The sequence below is a fragment of the Tachyglossus aculeatus genome, chromosome X4 (genome assembly GCF_015852505.1).
Source record: "Tachyglossus aculeatus isolate mTacAcu1 chromosome X4, mTacAcu1.pri, whole genome shotgun sequence".
Lineage (NCBI taxonomy): Eukaryota > Metazoa > Chordata > Mammalia > Monotremata > Tachyglossidae > Tachyglossus > Tachyglossus aculeatus.
In genome coordinates, this window is record NC_052098.1 from 21,694,850 (window position 1) to 21,711,397 (window position 16,548).

At 37.3% G+C, this 16,548-nt stretch overlaps 1 protein-coding gene across 40 annotated transcripts in view; it reads right to left on the bottom strand.

Annotated features, from left to right (window-relative positions):
* The window catches only part of PTPRD (protein tyrosine phosphatase receptor type D), a 1,852,740-nt gene that overhangs the window by 989,015 nt on the left and 847,177 nt on the right, over positions 1 to 16,548 (bottom strand). The gene's annotated exons all lie outside the window — the stretch shown is intronic.

A 16,548-nucleotide genomic window follows, 5' to 3' on the forward strand; every position in this document is an offset into this window, starting at 1 on the left:
TGCATGCTTATTCCAAACAAGGGCCCGATTCATGCTGTTTCAAGAAATAATTCTTATGAAAAAGTTCTTGTTAGTGATGAAAATGCTTAGTGGAAAGAGCCCGGGCATGGGAGTCAAAGGTCATGAGTTCTAATCCCAGCTTCACCATTTATCAGCTGTGTGACTGTGGGCCATTCACTTCACTTCTCTGTGCCCCAGTTACCTCATCTGTAAGATGGGGATTAAGACTATGAGCGCCGCATGGGACAACCTGATTACCTTGTATTTACCCCAGTGCTTAGAACAGTGCTTGGCACATAGTAAGCGTTTAACAAATACCAATATTATTATTATTATTATTATTCAGTTATTTTCCTTTTCTTTAAATCCACATTTAAGTTCTATTTTATTGAATGCTTCAATCAACAACTCTGTATATAGTCATCTCCCCCCCAATTTTGAAACAAAGTTTTCAGAATAAATGCCTTGTTTTAAACATATATCCCAGCTCTTTTTTCAGTCATAGCATCAAACCAACTATGCTTTTGAAAAATCCATTAAATAATCATAGGTTTTCAAAGTTTGTTGCAGAAAACTAAAAACAAAATTCGAAGAAAATATTTATTCTTCTTTGAAATCATGTAAATCTAAGTATTTCCAGGAAAATGACCTGGAAGATCTTATTGGATAATTATATTTTGATGTTACTCTTTTATTGGGGATGATGTACATCCACCCCAGTTTCATCAGGAAAAGCAACTTGGTACAAAATATAAACTAAACCCAAGAAAGTGAATCTTTTCCCTGGCTCTACACTGGTGTTATCTTAGACTACTCCAAGGTCCTCGGAATTCTGGATTTCTGAGAATACATCTGTAATCTATACTTCTTGCCTTAGGGAACAAGAGATTTGAAGATCTATTTTAAGCTGGTATCAGAGATACAGAACACTAAAAGCCATTGGAAAAAAACCATAAAGATAAGTCTGAGTGTACAACTGTGGTCCTGCGTATATTAGGACTCACCATCTCGCGTTATCTACACCTACTTGAGAATTTGAACCAAAGGGGGAAAAAAAAAGTAGGAAACTTTCAAGTAGGAGATGTTATTTCGCAGCTCTTGAAGCTGTATGTTTTCACCTCCCCGTTACAATTTCAGGTCATGCAACCAGGCTTTTATTTTTGTACTGGCCCAAATTTCTCAAGGTTTATTATTATTTTTTTTTACAAGGTAGAACTATTTCTCCATCAGCTGAAAGGTAATATGGTCTTAATTTTCTAGAAGCATAAAATCATGGTATACAGCCTTGGGCTCAGGATCTTCTTTTTGAATAAACGTTTACTATGTGGTTGAGACAGTATAAGTTCTAAGCAATATATTCTGGTAATTGTTCTGATAGATTTAAAGGAAGAAAAAGACTGCCTATACCATGGTACATATAGTATGTTATACCATGAATAAAAAGGGCTAATTAAACACTGGTACAGTTACATTACCATTGACTTATTTTCTCCAATGCTAATATTTATTCTTTAGTGGTTCTATTAGTTCAGGAAGAGAGTTTTTAAGGAGATTTTTAAATGATGAAAAGTTGGTAAGAGATCAGGTGAACCTCAATATACAAGGATTTTCAGTACAACAGAAGGCAATTTTTGTCTGAGCCCCATGTAGTAAATGTCATCAGACTTTCAAAATCGTTTCTGTCACATGCTTGGTTAAAATTCCCTATGAGAGGCATCGGATGCTACATAAGAAAATTTAAAAAGCCATTACTGGCCCCAACCAAAGGTCCATCTGGCCCATTATTCTGTCTCTGAACAGTGGAATCTTGTGAAGGTTGCTGTCCTTGACATCATTTTAATGTTGCGATATTAATCCTTTAACTGTTTTCTCCACATGCCTTTCTTTAGTCTGATACACAAAGATATTGATCATCTTGTACATTAGACACAACATTAAGGGAAGCAGCATGGCATAGTGGATAGAGCACGGGCCTGGGAATCAGAAGGTCATGGGTTCTAATTCTGGCTCTACCAGTTGTCTGCTGTGTGACCTTAGGCAAGTCACTTCACTTCTCTGTGCCTCAATTACCACATCTGTAAAATGGGGAATAAGTCTGTGAGCCCTATGAGGGACTGGGACTGTGTCCAACCCAATTTGCTTTTATCCACCCCAGAGCTTAGTTCAGTGCCTGGCACATAGTAGGCGCTTAACAAATACCATAATTATTTTTATTGATAATAATACACAACATGAGCTATAGGTATGATTCACTTCATTTTCATTTCCAGCCCCATTTTAATTGGAAATACAGTTAAATTTTCAGAAGTACGTTATCAGGCTAACTTCTCCATCTTCCACTATTACCTTCCGTTTTGAATTTTCTTGTTCCTAATCAGCTCTATTACCATTCGAATACCACATTTTCCAAACATCACATAGGTATAAATTGGAGCCAAATCCCAGTTGAATTCCAAGCCAGAGTTCACGAGGGCTTAGACCAAAATCAGGAGAATTTAAGAATAGCTAATAACATTGGTTCAGGGCTTCCAAAGAGTTAGGTAAACAAGGTATAAACACAATAGAGGGATTTTAAGCATTTCTCTGCAAGAAATTAAAATTGTTTGGGGAAAAACAGAAGCAATATTTCACGTAGCTGTGGTACATTCTAAATATGAGTTAATTAAACCGGGTACTCTGTAGGCTTTAGAAGAGCAATGAAATAATTTAAGTAAATTCAGGTTCTGTTATTCACAGGTTTAATGTAAAAATGCACAAGTAAGATAGCAGGAGATATCTCAAAATATTTTTGATTGATTCAGTGACAAATGAAGACTCATGATCCAAGTTCAAACAACAGCTTTACATGAGATGTCTTCCTCAGGATGTCTAAGAGCATATAAAAAAAATAAAACACAACTAAAATCTTTTAGAGAAGCTTCAATGACATAGCTAGTCTTTCACTGTGCTAGGATTGCTTTAACAAAGTTGTCATTATCTGTATTCGCCTTCTGCTTGTTTGCTTTAAGATGACATACAAAAATAAACTAAAACAGTTTTTTTTTAAAAAAATCATGCAATGAGGTGAATAAGCTTCAACAAATACAGTGCATGTTATAATACAGATATTTTATATATCTGTTATATAAAGCTATAAAGTTATAGCTTCAGAATTTGAATTACACATTTTTCTCACCTTCTTCATCAAATGAGACAAAGTAAAATTCTGAAGACTAGGATGACCTGATGATTAAAAATGGTCAAAAAAAGCCAAAAAATTATCACTTTTCCAATTCTGAAATATTAGATATACTATCATCATATTTGGTTTGAAAAGTGTAGCTCAAAGCAGTCTCACAATCTATTTTCAAAAATTACCAGAGTTAAAAAGCATGTTTTTGATAGACAATTTTGATTGGCCTGACCCACATTTACTAATATAATTCTTTGCCTTCCTAATCTCTTTATTTTATGCTCCAAATGATGGTTCAGAGAATACAACTTTCTGTGGTAGTAAATTCACTAGAGTCTCTCCCCACTGCCATATATTGACTCTGGTTACAAGGTGACAAAAGAATGTACAAAAGAGCTTACTGTATTTTTAATTAGGCTTTTATCTGGTTTTCATACGCTCTCTCCATTTGTTTTTGGACCTATGCTCGAGTTGGCCCTTAATTTCATGACAAACAAAAAATTCAAGTGGGATAGTAAAACGTGATTTTATGCGATCATACGTACATACATACTACATAAAGATTACAAATACATGTGTGTGAAATTTAAGGATGATAATGATTTCCAATTTTGTCTTTCAAAGTCACTAAATTAATTTTGTCATCAGGAAAGTAATTTGCTGTGGCTGTTTCACTTTGAGAGTAATTTTGTAAAGATAAATTAAACTAAAGCCTACTTTTCAGTAGCATAATTACCCCAGACATTTTGTTAAACCTTCACCCACATATTCAGATAGTCCTGTTTTGTAAACTGAATATATGTTAATCTATGAGATTCATAATGAATTAAAAAGCAGCTTTACCTCACTGATTTCAAATTGGTTAGCTATTTTAGAAAAATCCCAAGATATGTGGAACATTTTTTCCACTGGAAGCCATTTTAATAATTGACAAGTTTAACTTGACCTATGTATCACACTGCGTGAACTCAGTTCTGAAATCAAATGAAAAGCCTAGTCCAAGTGTACTCTCAGGCACATAGTGACTTCTGTTTGGATCAGTATTACAATTCATTGAACTGAAAGGTTAATATTGACTGAGTCAAGGGAATAAGATAGGTCTAAATATGAATTCATAAAGAATAGCAAATTGAACATTTCTGAACCTCAGGGCATGTGTAGATTGCATACATTTTAGATAGAGTTTTCTTCCAGCTCTTTGGGAGGATTTGAGATTTTCAGTTTGTAAAAGAATAAAGAATGTTTCTTTTACCATGAGGATTCCAGTGCTTGCTGTGTTTCAGAAACATGTCTCTATACAAAGATCCTCTAAGACAGCCTTTTACAGCGTATTAGAGGTTTTCAGCTACAGTGTGTGGCCAGGCAGTTTTTCTTCAGCCCTGAAGGAGTTTTCCGTATGCACCGATGCAATAGTTTTGTCCTAGTTACCACCGCACCATTTAGCTTTCACACATCCTAACCAGGCTCTTTGCCCTTCCGATTTTTATTCACTTTATTTTCTCTATTTCATGATTCTGGTGTCTTAAGATGGTACTTAAAATGGTTGACTTTTGGAGGGTATTTTATACAAATTTTATAGGTATTTTATAGAGCTAGGATATTTTCTATTAAAAAGTAATGCTCATTATGATAAAGAGGCATACCTGTAGATACAAAACAAAGATAAGAATGACATTCTTCATTCCCACCAGAGAGTTTAAAAAGCCCTTTCAGTTAACACGTAGTGATATATTTAATATATATGGTGCATAAAATACAGAGAAAAGTGTGAGCAAGTCCATGAGGTGAAACAAAATTATTTATCCATGAAAAATATCCAAAATTGCAAACAGGGCACTGAATTTCTAAATGTACACTAACATTTAAGTCACGGCTTTTATTGTAACATGAAATTCGTGTGTGTTTGTGTGTGTGTGTGTGTGGTATTTGTTAAGTGCTTACCATAGTAAGCTAGCAATGTACTAAGCGCTGGGGCACTGTACTTAATATTTAGCCCCCCAAATTTTAGTACTGAGTGAAACATTCAAGTATGACTTTCAGCAAAGGTTGTTTCCTTCTCACTGTTCATAATCTAATGTCATATAAACACACTTTAGAGTCTTTTTGGATCACTTTGTTTCCTGCAAAATGCTTAAGTCATTCTTTCTTATGGGAGGTGATGAAGATAGAGAAGGGAAGAAGAAGATGAGAAAGGAACCGACAAGTTATGCACCTCCCCTAGTATTGGGGGAAAGGAAGAGAGAGTTTTACGGTGAGTCCTACCCACCTTCAAATTGGTTTAAAGACGACAAAATTCTCAAAACCTCAGAAAATGACTACGGGATACAACGATTTCGAGGCACAATATACCCGAGTACTTTCCACCATCATTAACATCCTGTGAATGGGTGAGGAGAAAGCAGGGAGACAAAACCAGAGTAAGGCTGGCTCAGTGTTTCTCATCCCCACTTTAGGAAATCCGAGCACATTGCCATCTTCAAAGACAAAGAACAGCAGTCAATTGATGTTTAGATGCATATGTCAGCACATGTATGCACTTGTATATCATATACACAAATACATATGCCTGTCCCTGAATGGATGTCATTTAAGTTATAGAAATAATGAAATTAGATATCCAGTGCCTTTGCAATTTCTAAGTTCTAGAGTGTAATTAAATGTTCTTGAAAGAGGTAATACTTTAAGGGAGCTTTGAAAAGGGGGAGTGCTGTGTTCTGGCAGATTTAGAGAATGGAGGCAAGAATCACAGACTGGGAAAAGTGTGTGAGGGTCAAAGGCAGGAGAGTCAAAAGGAGGTACAGTTAGATGGTGACCCTAAAATGTTGGATTAGTCTACAGCAGCAATAGGGCACTCTAAATGCCGTTTCAGTCAAAAACAAGAAATGCTATTTCAGTCATAAACAAGAAAGAAGAAACAAAATTAACTTCAAAGGCGCTGATATTCTTTGTTTAAATCAAGAATTGAGCTATCTCAGGAGTTTCCACCTGCTGGTAAGTACATTGTTTGGCAATGCCTGGCCTGACGTATTGAGCACAACAAACAATAAGATATATAATGGGTGGAGTCATTACAGCCCTATTTCTCATACCACGATGTAGCTTTGGGTGTGAGGGTGTCCCAAATTTGTGTGTGTTGTAGCAATGGGCAATTCAGTTCTTTTTTCTTTGCCTATGTTTCTACCACCAACTGAATTTTATGATCAAACTATTCATATTAATAAGCATTTGAGAGAGAAGGAGAAAGATTAAAGTGGCTTGTATGAAATACAGAAGGAGGGCTCTGTGGTGTTTGTTTTTAACACAGAAGTAGTGGAAAGGGCACGGGCCTGGGAGTGAGAGGACCAGGGTTCTAATCCCGGCTCTCCCACATGTGTGCTGTGTTATCAGGCAAGTCACTTAATTTCTCTGTGCCTCAGTTACCTCATCTGTAAAATGGTGATTCAGACTGTGAGCCCTACATGGGACATGAACTGTGTCACACCCAGTGATCCCCACTGCTTAGTACAAATAGTCAGTGCTTAACAAATACCATAAAAACAAAACAGATCTTTATAGAAAATCTATAAAATGAGGGAAAAATGTAATTTTTAATATAGAGTAAGAAGAGATAATATACTTTGGTGATTTCTTTGAAAATTACATTTTCAGTGAGATGGTCATCTATGGAAGCTCACTCCCATAACACTCCCCCAACCTTCACAGGACTTAAGAAAACATCTTTATGCTGAGTTGATATTCCTACCTGTAATTCATTTTAATGACTCTAAATGACTCTAATGACTTCTCTGTTATTCTGTAAGCTTCTTGAGAGAATGTCTGCTCACTCTATGGTGCTCTCCCAGGCACTTAGTATAATGCTCTGCACATAGTAAGTGCTCAATAAACACCATTTATTGAATTATTAAAAAGAAATTAATGACTCCCTAGCCAGAGGCAACTTCCTGCCCAGGCTTAGATGAGAAGCCACAGAAGCTGACTGACAGCACAGGGTCTATTGATGGTTTGCGCCAATGGGGTCTCAAGGGGAACTGACTGCATCACTATGAAAGTAGAAAGATATTTTCTAATCCTACGCATTTGGGTGACCTACACTCACTGCCTGGACCTGTGGCCACGTACTATGGCTACCCAGGAAGGAGTGGGAATAAAGAAGCCTGACTTGAAGTGATCTGTTGTCCCTGTCTTCTCTATGCTATACTCCTCTGGGAGTGGTAGCCACACCAAATGAATGAACATCCTTTTAATGCTCAACTATAGGACTTTCACATGAAGATTAAATTATTTGTCCACATGAAGGTATATCTGAGGGAGAGATACACCCATTTAAATTAGCCTTGGTGGTCAGTCATACAATTGCATAAGCCAAGCAGGAATGCTGACATAAATGGTTACTCCAAAAGTACGTGTAATCTCAATATAACTGGCATGTAAAGATCAGGAAAGATAAAAACTACATCTGGACAGTGATTTAAAGTCAGGTTATAAACTGAGACTCCACCTGGGGTTTAGTTCATATCTGAAAAATTATAATACCTCAGCTCAGCCTCTCATTCTCCCTTCATTGAAATTTCAGTAAATAGTATTTAAAAGGTGGATTGCCCACCATTTATGGCATAGAGTGGGATACAAAAGCTCAGTACAATTTATGCTAATAATTGCTTTTAGGTAGCAGACTGTGGCATTTGCACTTGCTTAGATAAATTTTTATAGTCCTTACCAGTTAGTATTCAGTAACATTAAACAATCAATTTTAAAAACAGCATCTTTTGCCAAGGGAAACAGTGTGTGGCCTAATGAACCTGTATTCTAATCCCAGCTCTGCCACTTCATTCAATCGTTCAGTCATTCGATCATATTTACTGACCGCTTACTGTGTGCAGAGCACTTGGGAGAGTACAATACAGCAATAAACAGTCTCATTCCCCGACCACAATGGTCTTACAGTCTAGAGTCAGGGAGACAGACATCAATACGTATAAATAAAATTACAGATATGTACAGAAGTGTTGTTGGGCTGGGAGCGGGGGGTGGAGGAAGAGCAAAGAGAGCAAGTCAGAGTGACGTAGAAGGGAGTGAGAGATAAGGAAAAGTGGGGCTTAGTCTGGGAAGGCCTCTTGGAGGAGATTTGGCTTCAATAAGGCTTTGAAGAGGGGGAGAGTCATTGTCTGGTGGATTTGAGGAGGGAGGACATTCCAGGGCAGAGGCAGGATGGGGGAGACAGGTCGGTGGCCAGATAGGCGAGATTGGGGTATGGAGAGAAGGTTAACAGGAGGATTAGGATGGAGTAGAAGCCATTGGATGTGGTAAGAAGGGGACCATTGGTGACCTTTGAGAAGGTGGTTTCCATGGAGAGAAAGGGACGTGCTATGTAAACTTTGGCAAGTCACAAGATCTCTGTGCCTCAGTTTCCTCATTTGTAAAATGGGGATCAAATCCCTATTCTTTCTTCTACTAGATTTAAGCCCCATGAGGGACAGGAACTGCCTCTGACCTGATTGAGAAGCGGCATGGAGTAGTGGATAGGGAGTCAAGGCAAGGGTTCTAATCCCGGCTCCTCCACTTGTCTGCTGTGTGACCTCGGACAAGTCACTTCACTTCTCTGGGCCTCAGTTACCTCATCTGGAAAATGGGGATTGAGATCGATTTGCTTGCATCCACCCCAGTAGTTAGTACAGTGCCTGGCACATAGTAAGCACTCAATAAATACCATAATTATTAAATTGTATCTACCCTAGCACATAGAACAGTGCTTGACACATAGCAGATGCTTAATACCGTTCATTATATTGAGTTAGTTAAAGGAAATGTGGCAATAAATACTGGCATACTAAAACATTTTTAACCAGGAATTATGTGTTGGAAAATAAATGAATGCCAAAAGAAATGGTTATGCTTAGGCTGGAAGAGACCACGATAAGAAATAAATAGCATTAAAATCACAATTTAATGTATTGGAATGGTGCTTTTATTTAAAGCATCTTCAGATATAGCATTTGGCCTTGTATCATAAGGGGACAGGAATTATTCCTGTTATTTCTATTTCATAGTTGTGAGACTTAATAATAGTAATAATAATCATGGCATTTGTTAAGCGCTTACTATATGCCAGGCACTTACTAAGCACTGGGGTGGATGCCAGCAAATCAGGTTGGATACAGTCCTTGTCCCACGTGGGGCTCACATCTCAATCCCCATTTTACAGTTGAAGGAACTGAGGCACAGAGAAATGAAGTGGTTTGCCCAAGGTCACAGCAAACAAGTGGCAAAGAGGGATTAGAACTCATGACTTTCTGACTCCCAGGTATGTGCTCTAACCATTATACCATGCCATGCCGATTTAAAGGGTTTAAGCCATTTACTTAGAACAACATTGTGTACCAGAGAAAATCATGGTCAAGTGTTAGACTTATCAGACTCTATGAAATTACATCAGAAGAAGCAATGGTGCTTAGTGGAAAGACCACGGGCTTGGGAGTCAGAGGACGTGGTTCTAATCCCGGCTCCACCACTTGTTTGCTGCGTGACCTTGGGCAAGCCATTTAACTTCTCTGTGCCTCAGTGACCTCATCTGCAAAATGGGGATTAGGACTGTGAGCCCCATGTGGGACAACCTGATTACCTTGTATCTACTGCTTAGAAGACTGGCACATAGTAAGCTCTTAACAAATACCATAATTATTATTATTATCAGATACAATTTTTATCTCAGTGAAAATATTTTTCTCAGGAAACTGCAATTCAAGCCTATTAAATCCAGGTTTGCAGCAGTGTATTTGTATTTTCCCAAATACAAATATTGAAAACCAGAAAAAAAAAAGGGAGAGAGAAAAAATTATTTTCTAGGAATGAGCTGCTCATGCAAATGAAGCCAATGAACTGTTACAGGTCTAAGTATACCCAGTATTTATTTTCAGATTTCTTAAAAGAGGAATTTATCTCAATGCATCTCCTTATGTCTCCTGTGCACAGTAGTGAAATTCATTTATCTTTTAGAGAAGTAATGACATAAGTACACTCCTACTTTTTACATGATTTGGGTTCAATTTTCAAGGAAGTGGTTGCATCAGAAGACCATGGCTCAACAGTAGTGAAAATATACTGCCAATTGCAAAACTGTCCAAACAAAAAACAAAGCATTATTTGCTTCTTTCACTGACAGTTTCTCATAAATAAAAGATAGGAAGGTAATGAATTACATTTTGTAAACACAGGACCAGATGATAATCGTTGATTGCCTATAAACTGCAGTGAAGACTGATCCATACAAGCCACAAGTGATACTGCAGCAATAGATATCTACGAGGGTACTGTACATTAATAATAATTGTTGTGCCATCCTTTGAATAGTAATTCTAGTTTGCATAGCTTTTGGCTAGTATGAAATAAGTAAACTGTTCTTGACATGTAGAAACAAATAAGCCTGTCAACATGTCACTTTTTGCCCATTTCTCATTTGCATTGCTCTCCTGATTGTCAGGATAAAGGAGCATTCTTTTCTTTTAAAGTTAACTTTAAATACATCATTATAAAAGTCGAAGAGTCTCTGATGATGGTCATTTTTTATTGCGCTCCAACAAAACCTTGTTTCCACATGAATATTGTTTTCTGAAAGGTTTTTCTTGATTTAAGCTGTGCATACTAGTAATACTGGCATCGGCAGTTCCATAGAATGAAGTAATTTCTGGAAGTTTTGCTGAGTAGGTACTGTATACTGAATCCATTATCAGTCTGCTTCAAACACACATAATTACCTAAGATGATACAACTTGTTCAGTAATTACAGTGTTAAAATAAATGGGACCATGGCTGCATATGATCTAAGAATTCTAAGATAATTATGATTGCTGAGCATATTTTTGCCTAAGCCTTTTAAGTAGTTCTCCTGGGCGGCATTAACTAGGAAGTGAAAAATTAGCCATTGGACATTATTATTATTATTATTATTATTATTATTATTATTATCACCTATGTATTTTGATCTTCTAAACTGTAAGCCCAGTGTGGACAGGGATTGTCTCCCTTTATTGCTGAATTGTTCTTTCCAAGCACTTAGCTACAGTGCTCTGCTCATAGTAAGTGTTCAATAAATACGATTGAATGAACGAATGAATGGTTGGTAACTAATGATCACCACTGAGCATATATTTTAAAATAGTTTTCTCTTTTTTAAAAAAATAATTTACTGATAAACTTTAATGTGTGCATCAGGTGTATATTTATTCAAGAAAAAAATGATGATGATAATAATAATAATAATGGTATTTGTTAAGTGCTTACTATGTGCCAAGCACTGTTCTAAGTGCTGAGGTAGATACAAATTAGTCAGGTGAGACACAGTCCTTGTCCCACATGGAGCTCACAGTCTTAATCCCCATTTTACAGATGAGGTAACTGAGCCCAGAGAAGTTAAGTGACTTGCCTAAGATCACACAGAAGACAAGTAGTGGAGGATTAGACCCCATGACCTTCTAACTCCCAAGCCTGTGCTCTATCCACTAAGCCATGCTGCTCCTCATTGTCAGAATCCGCTATATCTCCATAACATGTTTTTAAATTAAACAAAATCTGGACAAAATTCTGGAATACTTAAGTAGTTCAGAGAGGGCATGTTTATTCCAAGGGACTATAAGATCTGGCCACTTGCCACCAGACTACCTAAGCTCCTCACTCCACTTGAGGAGTGGATTGTGAGTAAAAAGGAGAGGGCCCTTTGTAAGATTTATAATATTGGGATTTTTCTGTTCATCGGTATGGTTTAGTGACAGAAAGACATCAAGATGCTGCTCTGAGCAATTTTGCTAAGCAGACTTTATTTGATGTGATACCTTTCCCGTGTCTTCCTCCGTTACAAATGAATTCTACATAGGCGATCCATTTAGGCAAGAACTTTATTTTCAATTTATATCTTCCTTTCATATTCCCAAATAATTAGAACAGATCTCTGCACTTTGTAGGAGCTCAATAAATGTTAGTGATGATGGTGATAATGATGACGATGATGAGTTTACCACTGGTATCATCCCCAACACATGTTTACGCATACGTGTTCCAAATACTAAACAAAGAGGCCAGTGGGTATAACTGGCCATGAAAGAGAAAATAACTTTATCATCAGCCTCCAAACTAGACAATGAAGCTGTAAGATGCCAATTTACCAATGTAGCAATGTTGTGAGCAAAGAGATGTTGGTGAACGTTGAGAATAATCAACTTTATTCTCATGCTGGATAAATGAGACATTAAGGGATTTTAACTTGTGGGGGCCTCTTTCCAGAGCTAAAGTAGGGAGGATGTTGAGCATAGAGAAGCAGCGTGGCTCAGTGGAAAGAGCCCGGGCTTTGGAGTCAGAGGTCATGAGTTCAAATCCCGGCTCTGCCAATTGTCAGCTGTGTGACTTTGGGCAGGTCACTTCACTTCTCTGGGCCTCAGTTACCTCATCTGTAAAATGGGGATGAAGACTGTGAGCCCCCTGTGGGACAACCTGATCACCTTGTAACCACCCCAGTGCTTGAAACAGTGCTTTGTACATAGTAAGTGCTTAATAAATGCTATTATTATTATTATCATATACTTACACACTAATCTTATGCACAGTGCATTCCCATTTGCCCCTAATAGTATACAGTGCCATGTGAGGACAGAACTGAGACGGTGGTTGTTAGTGGCAGTTTTGACCATGCAGGCTCTCTGGTTTATACTTTTAATTGAATTTAAACAACACGAAGTGCAGTTGAGTATGCAGGATTGGAAATCCCTAAACACTTGAAAGGCCTTTGGATTCCTCAGGGCTAGAAGAGATTTAAGACAGTTAAGAGAACAGCTTGTACTTCTCTTTACAAACCTGGGAGAACTTTAAAAGTGAAAGTGGAGATATTATTATAATACATAGACACATAGTCAAGAAAAGGAATATCAATTTGACAACATAGGTTCTAGACAAAAATCAATCCAACAGTGCTATTGAGTAGTTGCAGAGCTCTGTACCTAGCACTTGGGAAAGTACAATATACAACAGTTAGTAGATGCAATCCAATCTCGGGCCACAGGGATCTTACAGTCTACTAAGAGGAGAAAGACATCATTAAACAAACAAAGAATATAGGGGTTCTAATAGGTGATATAACATGAAATAAAGGAGTCCATAAAGCTGAATATTGATAAAGCAAACAGATTTGGAAAAAAAACACCCCAAAAAACCAAATAGTGCATAGAATGGAAATGGAAGGTATTAAGAAACTAATTTGGATAATAGAACTAGTTATCTAGAAACCTAAATTATATTCCCAAATATGGAACTTAAATTACTTGAACTGAAAAAACAAGATGATGTAACTTACAAGAAACAGAACATAAAAAACCCCCAACAAATCCACACTTCCCACCCTGTGATGCAGTCTACAGAGACGTTAAGATCTATTACCAATACTTCTTAAAATAACCCAGCACTTGTTTGTCTATTTTGGAATATGTACACTTAAAGTATAAACCCTCTGAACCATCTAGATGCTGGCCAAAAACGTGTCATTAAACATTTGTTTGGAATAGCCTCAGTGTTCAGGTTCCCATAGCAACCAAAACTCAGTCCCCATTATACCTTGCAAACTAGAAACCTATTTGAGTTTGTAACACTCTCCCAGGAGAATAATATACCGTAAATTGAAACACATCTGGGAACAAAGCAGAATTGTAATATTTTAGTTCCTTTACTTTTTCTTTAAAATTAAAAAATGGAGAGAGAAATAGTACAAACTCAAATTTTGGTAGCTGACATCTAATTTTCCCAAATTATAAAAGTATATAGAAGCTTATTACAACAAAATTTGAATTTAATTAAAAAAGGGTTTATTGGATATTTTGGAGTATTAGGAAAATTGATTGCTTTGGTAAATTGCACCATTTTAAACCTTTATTCCACCATAGCTCTATGATTAAAATGTTGCTATTACTATAATGGAGCTTGCTGTAAAGTAGATACTTCATTTACACTGCCTTGGAAGGCGTGATTGGAAAGATAACCGAAATATGAAGGGCAGTGGAATGAAAATGAGTTGAGGCTCATTAATAAGCTTTAGGTTTAAAATCATATTGTCACGGCAGCATGTGTACAATGAACCATGCAAGAATGGCTTTCTCATTAGGAAACAGGGAAAATATGGATGTGGATATTTTCATTTTTAGTATTTGAAATCTCTCTTGCCATAATATTTGACCAACACTTTTTTCATAATCTCTAATGACTTAGAAAAATATTGATTTTTTTAATCAAATAACAGTATTTGACACTTGTCAACATCTGTGAGGGAACATATTTATGTATAAATTTTTCTTCTTTCTTTGTCCCTGCCCTCTCATTTTTTGTGTCTCTATTCCTTTATTGCACTCTTTTTCTCTTCCATTTTAAAATTCCAACATATTCTGAACACATGTTGTGGCCCTCTTCAACCTTTGATCTCTTAAGGACTAGAGATGGCTCACAGATATCGACCCTTCCATGTGAAAACAAATCCATCCATCTATTCAGTAGACAAATCTAAAGCAGGCGTCTTCCCAAGCTCTGCCCTTGCTTTATCTTGCATAACTGGAGAAGAAATTTGCTTCTGTGGTGTGAATTTACCCAGAAAACATAGCTCTCCATAAGTGATCACGAAGTCCTATAACAATGGCAGAAATGCTCTAAGGCGGCAACAGAAGTCTTATTCACTGCTAGCTTTTAATTCTCTAATTTTGATTTTCCTAATTAAAGATGGAAGCTGAAGGGATCTCCTGGGAACCAGCACAGAAAAAGCCTCACACCGCTGCCAATATTAATAAGGCAAAGCAAAATATCCAACACAAACAGGTTTCTGAATAATAGGATATATGTGAAAATACCCCTCCAAATGCTTTTCAAGAGACATGTGTGCGCTTTTCAGATAGCTGTTATGCTTTTCTCTAGCTTCATTTGCATTCTGTTATATTCTACTACAACGATCATATTGCATGTCTCAAAAACTACTTACAAATGAATAATAAAAGAGAATGTTTTCCAAATTAACCCTCATTTCCCATTATACAGAATGGATGTGATGCTAAATACAATGCTTGACGATTGGTCGTGTGCAACGCAGACCTTTTGGTGTAGTGTAATCTTGTAGCACAGATTCAATTCGGATGTTGGCTGTGAGTGTGCAGTTAATTCAGGGTCACTGGATCTAGGCCAAATGTTCAGCTGCCAAATGCCAAGATGATTTGATAGTCATGAAAAGTGAATGTCTAAGGTAATAGTATGGTATAATGCACATAAAGAACTTTGCATACCTTAAAGGAGGATTTTATGGTATTTTGTCAATTAGCTAGAAGAAAAGGCTTTTCTGCAATCCTCTAATGAGCACAAACCTCCGATCCTGCATACCCTAGCGAAGTTTTAAAAAACTACAACAAGAACAGAATGTTAATAGAGTATAAGTTTATCACTTCAGATCTTTTGGGAAAGTACTCTGTTGTAGTAATCCAGTCCTTTATTTTTTAGTAGTACTTGCTTATTTGACTCCAGTAGAATCCTGGTTTCCTAGTAGATCTTCCTCTGGCAACGCCTAATCGACATCCTCGCAACACTAACTAGTCAGTCAGTCAATTGTATTTATTGAGCACTTACTGTATTAAGAGCTTGGGAGAGTAGAATATACCAATATAACAGACACATTCCCTGCACACAACGATTTAGCCTAAGATAGCGCCACAAAAGTAATACAGAGTTGGAATTTTAAAAGAAATTTCCAAGACTGGTCTGAAAAATGTAACATTAAGGTTGTTTCCATTCACCCTTAAATTTTCCCTCAGTGCTTTACTCTTCTGTATCCCTGCAAGGAGCTGCCACAGTGATGGATGATACAGGTCTCACACCTCTCTCCCAGTGAGTAAGTGTTTGTTCTTGACCTAGGACACTTGAAAACAGAGTTCCAGAGTGGCTAGTGGAAGTACTGGAAATCAACTCTTCAAACCTTCATCCCAACTTCCTCCCAGTTTTCAGATACGGGGGCTCTAAACAACCTTGAATCCCTCAGCAATATCACTCCTGGGAGCATTAGTGCTCACTGCTTAGTACAGGGCTTTGCACGCAGGAAGTACAAAAAAAACCCAAATAATGACTATTATTGTTTAGCAGGATCCTCTTGGAATCTCCCCTGAACATCTGATCATTGATTACTGCATAGCTGCTGCTCCAATATGAAAAGACAGATGGGTTAATTTTAGCCTGTCTGAATTTAGTCCATCCTAAATTAGCTTATCTGTCTCCTCCTCTGTCCAAACTGACAAGCCCCACAGGAGATGAAGTGAGAGGTCTTTCCAGAGCCCACCCAGGAGCGGTATGAGGTAGGCTCAAAGTAGCTCAGTTGC